The sequence below is a fragment of the Epinephelus moara genome, chromosome 8 (genome assembly GCF_006386435.1).
Source record: "Epinephelus moara isolate mb chromosome 8, YSFRI_EMoa_1.0, whole genome shotgun sequence".
In the NCBI taxonomy this organism is placed as follows: domain Eukaryota; kingdom Metazoa; phylum Chordata; class Actinopteri; order Perciformes; family Serranidae; genus Epinephelus; species Epinephelus moara.
The window spans coordinates 13,909,834-13,921,905 of record NC_065513.1 but is presented as its reverse complement, the minus strand read 5'-3'; the positions used below and the strand labels follow the sequence as shown (position 1 = coordinate 13,921,905).

The 12,072-nt window shown below is 40.3% G+C and overlaps 1 protein-coding gene across 3 annotated transcripts in view; it reads left to right on the top strand.

Annotated features, from left to right (window-relative positions):
• The first annotated feature begins 10,698 nt into the window (after positions 1–10,698).
• The window catches only part of mvb12bb (multivesicular body subunit 12Bb), a 45,039-nt gene continuing 43,665 nt past the window's right edge, over positions 10,699–12,072 (top strand). For all 3 annotated transcript variants that reach the window (XM_050050002.1, XM_050050003.1, XM_050050001.1), the window contains exon 1: positions 10,699–10,784. The gene's annotated coding sequence lies outside the window, so the exon portion shown is untranslated. The remainder of the gene's footprint in view (positions 10,785–12,072) is intronic.

The following is a 12,072-nucleotide window of genomic DNA, read 5'->3' as shown; positions in this document are numbered from 1 at the left end:
GGTTTACATGTGTACTAGTTTTATTGCCTTTAAGGTCACACAATTATACTTTTTTGGCAGATGTTTTGAGCCCCTTGTGGGTTTGGTGTATAATTGATCAATAAAAGTTAATCTAGGATAGATGCTCATAATAAGCAACAGCTGAAATGACACAAAAGTAATCAGATGAACTCAATTTGACTGGAGTGCATGCATAAGTTATTACTTAATATGAATTTAAGTACCTTTATTTTGTATATGGTCCATACAGCAAAGCATTCACACATGGCTCAAAGATGTTTAGCAAAACAAAAAGGTATCTGGCTGTGTGATATAAGAGGAGTCACGGCCAGTGAGAGTAACACGGAGAGACAGACAAACAGCTAAAGAGAGATTCCCCTGCCTTGTCAATTAGCCGTGGCAATCCGTTCCTATTGTTTGAGCAACAAACGTGCCACTCTGGGTGGGGGGCGGGGTGAAGTGGGGGAGTTAACAAACTGCATTACAGGCCATTACAGATGCAGTGTCATTGATTATTTATACCCTTATAAAATGCCTGGCTCCCCGGTGGACCAGGCTTGCTTGGCTAGCTCTGATAAAATGTTCCCTGTAAATCACCACACCAGGGCAAACAACACATTCAAATACATAAGAGAGTTGAGTGACAAAGTCCTGCGTGTATAATAGATGTGAAAATCACTGTATCAAGAACAAAGGAATAAACTGTTGTGATAGCTAAAGCCCATCACTACATCTTATTAAACTAATAACTCTTTGTGTTCCCCCCCCTCTTTTTTCTTTTTTTCTTTTGACGTCTGATACTGTATGTGTGATATGATTAATTTTAGATGGAGGAAGCCCCTTCTTGGAAGAAAAATTGGACAGTAGATCACATCCCTCCTGGAGATTTGTCCACGGTGGATATTTTGCATTAGTTAGCAGGGGAGCAGATGGCTGCTACTAGCCGAGCTCACGCTCAGCACTTTTTTTGAACTTCCATGTTGTAGGTGTCTGCTCTGGAGCAGGACCTTCTCCAACCAGTCACCTCACCATGGGAATATTCTCTCTAAGATATTAATGGTCGCCCTTGCCGAGCCGACCACCTCAGCATAAAGCCCACCGGGACACAGAATAGCAAATGCCACACCTTTCAAAGCCTTGCTTCTTAATGGCACTACACTGACATTGTGGCGCCTTGAAAAACTCCCCAAGTAACATGTATTCACCACTTAGTTGACTAAAACACACATGTAGTAATTTGACACACTGCCCTCTAAATATATGTTATTAGTAAGATATATTGCTGCTCATAAAATGCTTCCTATACCATATAAGTTAAAGGAGCAGTTCAGCCCAAAATATACAAAAAATACATATTTTTCCTCTTACCTGTCGGGCTATTTATCAACCTAGATTGTTTTGGTGTGAGTTGTTGTTGCCGAGATATCGTCTGTAGAGTTATCTGCCTTCTTTATAATATGATAGCACTCAGCTTGTGATGCTTAAAGTGCCATAATGCAAAAATAACCCACACCCACCAACCATATCACTGCGCAAAACAAAATGTCTATACACTCATGAAGGAGAGGCTCATGCACATGACGGCGCAAGATGTAAACATTAATGACGTCCTTGTCGGCTGAGCTGTTAGCTAGCTCGCTCAGGCAGGTTAGCCAGGGGTGTAGTACTATCTTTTAAGTGTCAGAGCGCACCTATGACGCACATGCAGGCGTGCACTCGTATGGTTATGGCTCGTTTCGAAGGTTATGTAACCACTAGCCCTGGCAACTTTACATAGGCAATATAGTCAAATAAAACTGGCCACACTATCATATGTTAGACAAACTTCATCAATAGTTTCATCACAAGTAGTTTGTGTTTTGAATGATTTTATTTACGTACTTGTGCCAAGCAAATGAAGCTGCATTTGAAACATCCATTCTGAGGAAAAGTTGTAGTACAGTCAGAGCTAAATAGCCAGCAGCCTATGAAAATGTAGAGCTTTCCTGCAGGCATTGCAGCCCAAGCTGGCCAAATATAACAGTCTGGCTTTGTGGTGTTTACATAAAAAAGTAAATTGATCTTAAAGGTTAGAATGACAATCTTGACTGTTCCTTTTGTTTTTATTGTCTCTCTTGCTTGACATACAATGTAGTGATGATTGGATCTTCAAGCACTTTAAAGATGTTAATTCAACCAGAGGATGGGAACTGCAAATATTCAGTTTCCATACTTGGCAATGTCATTCCAGTGGACAGCACTTAACCTACAGAGTTAGCAGTAGCCTCTTTTCCATGAGTAGATGCACACTTCCTCTTGCACAGTGATACGGTTGGTGGGTGTAGTTTAGTAGAAAGAAAATAGTTTCTACATGAAACTGCTCACAACAAAGTCTTTGGATTATACTGAGTGACCGGGTCATGATTTCTGTAAAGAGACATTGCTGTTGAGTTTTTCAAATGTATTTTATTGGCCCCTTTGAGCACCACAAGCCTTGTGCCATCTAGTTCCATTATATTCCAGAGAAGGCAGACATCTCTACAGCCGATATCTCCAACACTCCGCAACTCACACCAAAACAATCTAGACTGATAAATAGCACTACAGGTAAGAGGAAAAATATGTGTTTTGGATTTTGGAGTAAACTGTCCCTTAAAAGGTCCAAATGCCAGATGTCCCGAAACACAGCAAGTAGAAAAACATGTGAGAAATACACGGTATGTCGAGATAGTGACAAACGCATGCCAACTGAATTGCAAAGAGGTAAAGTAAGTCCATATTGGACACACTTCCCAGAGCACGGAAAGTATGAAAGAGAGGACAACATCTTGTATCATCTATCTTCCTTAAATGCTGAAGCCGTGACAAAGTGGATGGAGAAATTATGATAAATGATAAGACGTATTTAGTCAATATCTGTAATTCTCTTTCTTCACTCTGCTGTGTTTTTTTTCCCCTCCTCACATTGTTTAGTGGAAAAGACACCCGTTCATTTAAATAGCACTTTGAAGGCCAGATTGTGATCAAATTGAAATGGGCATTGTACATGTTAATATCAATATCTCCATCCAGGAGATAGATTGTCAAGGTGCCTTTTTGTGAATTTATATCTTATTTACACAGTGAGAGAAGTGTATCTGGATGCCACATACTGTAGCTGTTTCTTTGAACCTTGCTTTACCACCATCATAGTGGGACACTTTTTAGATTAAAGACACATTTGGAGCAAATTTGGAGCACTTCTCCAAGACTTTCTGAGGCAAACCATCTGAACAAATGATGAGAAAAAACACAGGGGTTCTTTGAAAACAATAAGTATGAGTGTGTCGATGCTATTTAAGCATCAATAATTGATCTCAAGGATCATCAATCATTAATCTCAAGGATCATTGTGGTGAGAAACATCCCATTTTCAAGGTTAAAATACTCCACTAATGGCAGAGTGAGGGTAGAGATTATGCTTTGCACAATCCTCTTAATTCACTCAGAGGATTAAATCTATTCACTTTAACATTCATTCAATTTTTTCTTATTTAATTTCTTTTACATTTATTATCAGAATATGTTCAGTGGCAGCAGTGTTCAAATATGTAAACACTACATAGCAGAGGTATATAAGGCCAAGTTAAATCCTGAAAAGGACACAGGGTAATGTTTGAGTGTTTGCACACTCTCAGAAGGATCCTAACAACACTGTTCTGCATATGGTAAAGTTTTTAAAGACTCCTGGCAGAGGTCTCATAAAACAAGTGTACTGCAATAAGAAATTACTATTTTTCTTCCTATAATTGTGAATATTACAACAGACTTTTTTTTCACTGCAGAGTCTTTGACATCTGAAAGCAGGAAGTGCACAGCTGTATTTAATATCATTAACAGTGACTGCATACAGTTTAGCTATGCCATTTCCTGGGCTGTGGTTTTGTGCACAACGGCACACTTGTTAGTGTTATTAGTTACACCTGTGCTTCTCCTGTTATAATGAGTCAAGATGCTTTTCATGAAAAGTGTCAATTATTGCCTTCTATTTGAAATTGAGTTGGAGTTACTGCTCAGTGACCACTGTTGTATCGACTCTGGACCCATGTAGCCAGTGTGTAAGAGGAAGAGCTCTAAGCTGGCAATGAACTGAGTGAGATGTGTGTCAGTGTGAGCCGCCCTGGGAACCGAGAACATGACAGGAAGATGAGTGAAAAGCACCACGCAACACAACGCAACATCCCCTCCAAGGAGAAAGACATGATGGTGGCTCATCATGTGTAATGTCTTTTTACCCTGCACTCACACACACCTAACCCAACTATTCAGAATCCATAAAGAATTTCAATTTCCAGCACAAGATACCTGAGAAACATCTAATTACAGGACCGAGGAATGATTGAAGGGTGTAGTAATGGACTGAATGGTGACGCTGTGAAACACCTTGTTACAAACTGTTTCCTGGATGCCATCAGTCACACTGCGGCGGGGAAATACTGCAGCAACAGGTAGCTGACTGTACAGTCAGTGGGCTCCAACCTCTCTGTGTGCTTTGACACACAAAGTGAGAGAATCCAAGGGGAAAGGACGAGGACAGGGGGACGGGAGCAAAAGACTAGGGGATCATACCGCCCAAAAAATGTTTGCAGAGTCGATATTGAACACCGTTGTTGAGGTTACTATTTATCTCATGCCGGCCAAGTTGGCACGCACATCTGGCGCTGGGTACTTAGTGCAATTATTTATGATTTCCTCCAAGATTTAAAAGCTCTTCGCCCGGCCTTGTAATGCAGTAACTGATTGCACTGCTAATGTAATTAAGGGGAGATTATGATGTCCACGTGGCACACCAGATGGTGGCATTCACAGCGATGGGGGAAGGCACAACTGGCACACCACTGCACAAGGGCAGTGAGGCGCAGTCAGTCGGAGCAGTCCAGACTCCCCACCAGACGGAGGAAAGTATATGTGTGTATGCATGCGTATGTGTGCGGTGTGCATGCACAGATGCATGTGAGTGTATGGGTGTGTGTTTGACGATAAGTTGAGCGATAAAGTGTAAGCTGGTAAGAGATGAGTGTATGTAAAATACCAAAGAAATTACTTGGGATACAGTGATTGTCCCTAGATGCATGATAGGGGCATACACTCTCAAATATACATCATATAGGCAAGGGCGTAGGTTTCATTTCAACATTATGGGGGACACATATGAAACTAGGGGAAATTTTGGGTGTAAATTGTGGCAGATTTTTATGCATCCATTTTTGCCCTTCTTGCCTGAATTTATGGTGGAAATGTCTTTTAATTTGTCAGAATAAAAGTCTTCTGCCGCTTTTATATGTTTATTGTGGAATTGGGGTGGGGGGGGGGGGGGGGGGGTCGGTCGGGGCAACATATCCTCATTCAAGCATCATGTGATATCTCACAAAAATGCACATACATTGGTTCATATACTATCTAATGAATTAGGACCCTGGTAGGTGTACAAACAAACAGTGCATGGGAACAGTCAGGGGGGAGACAAATGCACGTTCTAAATTTTTAGGGAGACATGTCTTGGACCGTGATCTTGGAAGGTTATATATTATTTATAGGGATTTGAAGACATCTCCTCTTCTTTAACGACAAATGTAAAGAATTACAAACTGAATCTGACAGCTCTTTCATGTTCAACTTGTGCAACTCAGTGCTTTGCCCAAGAAAACAGATGGCATAACTGGAAAATTAAATCACATTTGGCAAAGCCATCATGTTTCGGGAGATTTTTCAGCCAAGGCAACAATGAGACTGGACCAAACTGACCTTTAATTAGAAAAAAAGCATGATATTATAGAGCCTAGCAAGGCTGTATCCTATGGGGGCACTAAGGGTAGGCCTTCTTAAAGCTTGTTATTATAAGCTATTCAGGAGACACAGGGATATTTTTTTTATGTGTAGACAGAAAAGGGAGGAGGAAGGGGGGGTGAGGGTCATATATGAAATGAGACCTGCAGATTTCTACACAGCCTATAATAGGTTCACACGGGTGACGGGGACATTGGGGCGCAGTAGATTTCCCAAGTTGAGATAGGGATATTATTACTCTCGGGGTGGCAACACAGAAATCTCCATCTTCAGTCCCCAGACTAGTGTCAGCAAATTACAAAACACAGTGAATGACCTTTACACGTGAAAAGGAAACCTTTGCTGTTTTTTATCATTTGGGTGCAAAGTCGTCCACTGAGGTATAATTTTGGTCCAGGGGCTCTTTTGTCATCCACTGATTACCGCTCACAACTACAACATTGTTAAGACTTACCTGAATACGTGCATGATATTTTGTACATGAAAGGATGATCCAGTGTTTATGGGGTCGACTTTAACTGAGATGTGTCATAAAGCATACATGAAACAAAGCGTGAACAAAGAAATCACGGTTTTAATGAACCTTTTCAAAATGCCAGCTGTAATGCTATGCATCCTACACCGGCTGCTCCCCCACAGAAATCTGCCACAGCCATCATTCATCTTACCCCACAATCCTCAGCATGCGATGTGCCGCACATTAAAACACTGTAATAGCTGATGGCTTTCACAGTTAGCATGTGTTGCTGATATCTCCAGACTCTCGACGAGTGTTTCATCACCTATTCCATAATTAGACCATTACTTTAGCAGGTGTACCTCTTCTCAGCCGGAGCATGTGTTGGGCTTTTTTTTTTTTTTTTCCCTTCCTCTCCTTTTTTTTTCCACTGACACCTGAGATTTTATCTTATCAACTTCAGCACTGCCTCAAGATCTACATAAAATGAACATGCCTGTTTCAGTGGGTTGTCAACACCTTGATGTGGAAGCATGTGTTTGTAGGATTGTGTGTGTGAGGTGGGTGGTGGTGATGATGGGGGGTGTTACAGTATCTGACGACGTAAGACTGTTGGAGGAAGAAATTTTCTCCCACTGTGTAAATTTCTGTAATTTGTCACTGATATGGACTCACATTAAGCTACAGCCGTCCATGTTATACTGCTATGGTATATGATCTGAAGAACACTGTTTAGCAGCATGTTGGGGTCTTTATAGTTGTTCTGTTAATCTTATATAATAAAATGACCATCTCCATCACTTTCTAACTGACATACAAAACACATAAAGGCTTAAAAAACTCTTAGCCCCAATGAGCTACCTCTTATTGCAGAAATAAGTGAGCCCAATTCTCACTTAACTCAAATACTCAAATACACTTTAACAATTTGGATTACAAGAAATAAGTTGACATTTTGAGAAATAAGCTTATTCACTTTCTTGCTGAGAGTTAGATGAGAGGATTGATACCACTCTCATGTCTGTTTGAAGCTCCCGCAAGCAGCTTGCTAACTTAGCTGAGAATAAAGACTGGAAACAGGGGGAAACAGCTCTGTCCAAAGGTAACAATATTAAATAGCACCCCCAAACCTCACTAACACATTTTATTGTTTATTTTGGACAAAAAGATTGTAACTGTGAGACTGCCAGGTAACCAGCACCTGGCCAAGAAAGAGTCAGGCACATAACCCCTAAAAAACCACAGGCTGACATTTTTATACTACTGTTTTTGTATGAATTTAAAAAAAAAACAAGTTATAATATATAATTAGTATGCTTGAGACATATGCTGGTAGGAGGATTTTGTTACCTTCAGATAGAGCCAGGCTAACTACTTCTAGCCTGGTAAGACCATCCTGATGACGTGAGCTCAGCATTCTGTTTCACACCCTATATCAGTCTGGCCACGCTGCTGCCCCAAACAGAGCTGGGAGTACTCGCATTGACAGACAAACTCCTTCAGCCAATCAGTGGCGAAACAACAATAAATATTGATTCGTACCGGGGAACAGTGTAGCAACAAATTTAGCAACTTTAGCAATGTATTCAAATATATTATATTTCATTCCCATGCATGCTGCACAGAATAATCACACTCCACGGCTCCTCTGCTCAGTCTCTCCCCCTCTCTCCTTTTGCCTGGCAGCACTGCGCAGGCCCCAGCTGGGCCTGGGGCACGCGCAGGGCGAGCGGCGGGGAGGACGTCGCTGAGCATCCTTCATGGCTGAACCTTCATTAAGAACTGCTTGTTATCAATCTTACATTCCAAGTTTGCACAGGCAGACAAGAGAACCAGCAGGATTAGGTCAGTTCCGAAAGGCTAAACTAACTACCCGATCAAGGGGCAGCAGCAGACCAGAGACTCATTGTGTTCTGTGGAGTAAAATGATTGTTTCTATCTATGAAGTCTGGTGGCTTTGAAGAGACCATAAAATTGTGGCAGAATATTCAAAATATAGCATATGCTCAAGCTGATGTTGATTTGTTTTAGGTGGTCATTTTCTTATGTGGCTAAAATATGTTTTGCTGCCGACCCCATCCACAGTCACCAGACTCCCTCGACAGAAACACAAATATGTCGGCAAAAACGTCTTTTCCTCCGAGAAACTCCACGCGTGCATGCTCTTGTTCTTGTTTAATTGTTGTCATTGACTGTATTTCTGCAGTAACGTCACTTATTGCTGTGTTTACTAACGTTTGAGTTAGCGCTTGCTGCTATGGGAGCTGCCATTACTGTTCTGCAAGCCACGGCCACGGCCTACATTTCACCTCATCAACTACAACACATTCCCTAGTTGGCTTTTTACATTGTCACCTACAGTACGGACCCCTGATTGGCCCCACTGGATTGCAATTTCTGTGAGTGTTTTGGGCAGAAGTAGAGCCAGACTGATATCATCAGGATCAGGCTAAGCTATTTCCCCTTGTTTCAAATTTTTGTGCTAAGCTAAGCTAACCAGCGATAGCTTTATATTTAGGGACAGACATGTAGGTGATTTATAGGTTATATAAAATATTCATAACTATGTATTCAATACTTTCTAATCACCTGAAAAAAGCATTATTGTGTTTTCGTTACCTCAGAATGGGCCATGTATCTACATATGGAGCAGGTCCTCTTTCACAGAGTCCACCATGTTGTCCTACAGTAGCCTAAAATGGACCAAACACTGGCCCTAGACAGAGCCACTCACATTTTGGCCACCGCAGTTTTCCTACATGCTTGGCACACAGGAGAAGTTTTGGTTCTGTAAACTCACTGCTAGATGCCACATAATTCTACAAACTTGACCTTTAACTAATAGATATCACCATGAAACTTCCCCAGTTGATTTGAATTTTTTTTGTATTATGCAAATGAAGCACTTTTTGTATACATTTCCAGAACAGAAATCTGAACTAAAATAAACACCTAAATGGATATTTTGGATGTTTACTTCTGACTATATTAAGAAGAAACATGTTATAGAAGCAAAACAGCCCAAAATCTCAAAACTGACCAGCACATAAAAATATGTTCACCTGTAGTGTCTCCCTTTAAATTGCACCTAAATTCTGGAGTGGTGAGACATCTAAACTCAGAATACATATAAAGGCTTTAAATGCGAGCAGTGCCATGTTTGCCTGTTGAGAATTTCCCAAATTAAAATTAGAAACTAACACTTGTCTGCAATCACGGGCAAGATTTTGCCTCTTTAATTAACATCAACAGTAAGTGTGGAGGTGGTAAAAGTTGCTGGTCAGGTGAGGTGGCAGTTTCCTTCTGAGTGTCTCCTCTCTAATTATAGAAGCATTATAAAAATGTAAAAAAGGGAAAACTGATCACATCATGTGCAGCCATGTTAGCCCATAAATACATTTCACAGTGTGTGGCCCCAATAAAGACACCATACTGGCATATGGCGCCATGTCACAAAGCAGAGCAACAAGTCTTTGATTTGAATAAATTAGGATAATAGTTACACAATGAAATAATTTATTTGATTGGTTTGATGGGGGTAGAAATAATAAACTCGGCGATGGGGACGCATCTGTCGCCCCTTGGTGTTTTGGACAGTCTACAAAGAGGCTTTCAAGTTTTGTGCTCTGGGAGATGTAGATCCTAATGTTACAGCTAAGCTAATACATTGCTCTTTATCTTACTTTTATCTGATTATAGTAATGACATGTGATGATTAGAGAGACAGCCAACTGTCAGAAGGCGTGACCCATAGATACATCCATGTAATGATAGTCATTTAGTGATGCACAACCTTAATTTAGTTACCATAGCTAAATTGGATCTCAAAAGTTATTGCAAAGAAATACACCCACAAGTCAGTGCTGCATTGTTGGCCCAGGCCTCTGTTCTCTGTGTATGCATAGTTCACACTGACAAAGTAAATTGGCACATTTAGCATTCATACAGCTTTCTGGTTGTGCTTTCATAAGATGTTCTTGTCTGTTGAATTAGATGTCGAGAACCCAGTGCTTTTGTGCTGCACTCACCGACTGAGCAGCATGTTATGATTTATATCAGCAAGTCATTTTAGCTATAAATAAAAATCAAATTAAATTAAAAATATATATATAAATAAAAAGCATCAACAGATGAGTAAACTTCACAGCAAGCTGGACCCTCAGTTAGGATATATTGAAATGATTTTCCAAAAGGGATTGTGCATGGCAGCATACAACAACACATACAACTAACACACAATATACTAGAAGGCAATGAGGGGAGCGGGTGTCACAGAAGTTGTTTTAAATTAGAAAACGGAAGTAATTTATTTTATTTTATTTATTTATTTGCTTAATTTATTGTTGTTTTCCCAGAAGAAAAAGACAGAGGGAGACTCTACCTTGAATTATTATTGCGTTTTGGTTAATCATTAATTATCAGTAGTACCGGGATGTGTTCACTTCCGGCAGGTTGGCGCGGGGTGAAGTCCAGAGTTGGACTGGTGGCAGCAGCACCCAGGACACCGACACGTTTCAACCAGGTAAACAAAAACCAAACGACAACTAAAGTGGATTTTAGTTTCACTTCCTGGCGACTCCGACAGTTTCTAGAGGGCTTACAGTAATAACTATTACTTTAAATACGCAAAACGTACATTTTAATAAGCAAATGACACACCTGTAGCTGTCTTGAATCCTCATGTGGACCTCTGTCACACAGTTCTGTCATGTCAGCAACTTAACAGTTCCTGTAACGGAGGTTTTCTGACGAGTTTCACGAAGCCTAGCCAAAATGTAGAGATACAAATGATGGTATAAGATGTGTGAAATACAGTACGAAGTTTTAAAGCATTAAGCTAGCAAAAGCCCTGGTAAAGTAGCATCAGTAGGCGTGCTAGTTACGTTAGGCCTACGTATTTAAATAGTCAAATGCAACGCAGAGATAACATGCTAGTGCACAAACATAGACTTTGAGAGTTAATTCAACATTTAACTTACCAGCTCCAGTGACAGCAGGCCTGACGTTACATATAAATATCAGTGACAATTACTGTGCCCCTCCAGTTGTGCATCTTCTCATCCGATTTTAGAGCTGTCAGGTGTTTACAGAGACTCTTTTGTCATGTAATCAGTAAAATCACAGCAAACTAACAATGATATTCATATCCATATCCTATACAGCCCATATTATTATAGGCAGTAGAGACAATAGATATTAGCTAGCTAAGGGACTGTTCATTATTTACGAGGCAGGTGGGGTTGGTGCTAAAAGGGGGAGGCATGTCAAATAACTTTTTAAGCACTGGAGAGGGACTTATTTTTTTATTTTGGCTTATGGGAGGGGCATACAAATTTAAATAGTAGTATTTTATATTTATTTTGCCACAAATTTTTGAAGAAAACATGCCCAAAATTACTCCATTTATCATTATTGTTGGATTTTCAAATTTCCAACGGTCCCTGGACACATCACATGCAACAAACTTGTCCATCAAATTTACACCATTTATCATTGCCAGAAACTGTAAAAAGAGAAATTATCATTGGAGTTTCAAATTTCTGATGGTCCTTGGACACATCATGTGCAACAAATACTTCTGTCAGTAAAATCGTAACCAAATCTGAGCTTAAAGGGAAATTTTCGTTTATTTCAACCTGTCTCCTATCGTCCTAAATTTATTTCAAGTCACTAGTGACATAGAAATAATAGTTAGCATGTTAGCCGTTAGCCTAGATACAGCCGGGGCACATAGTAGCGTTAGACCTGTTAAAACGTAATTGAACGGGCATCCTTTCAAGTGCAAAGTTAGTCCACTAAACAAGCTTTTT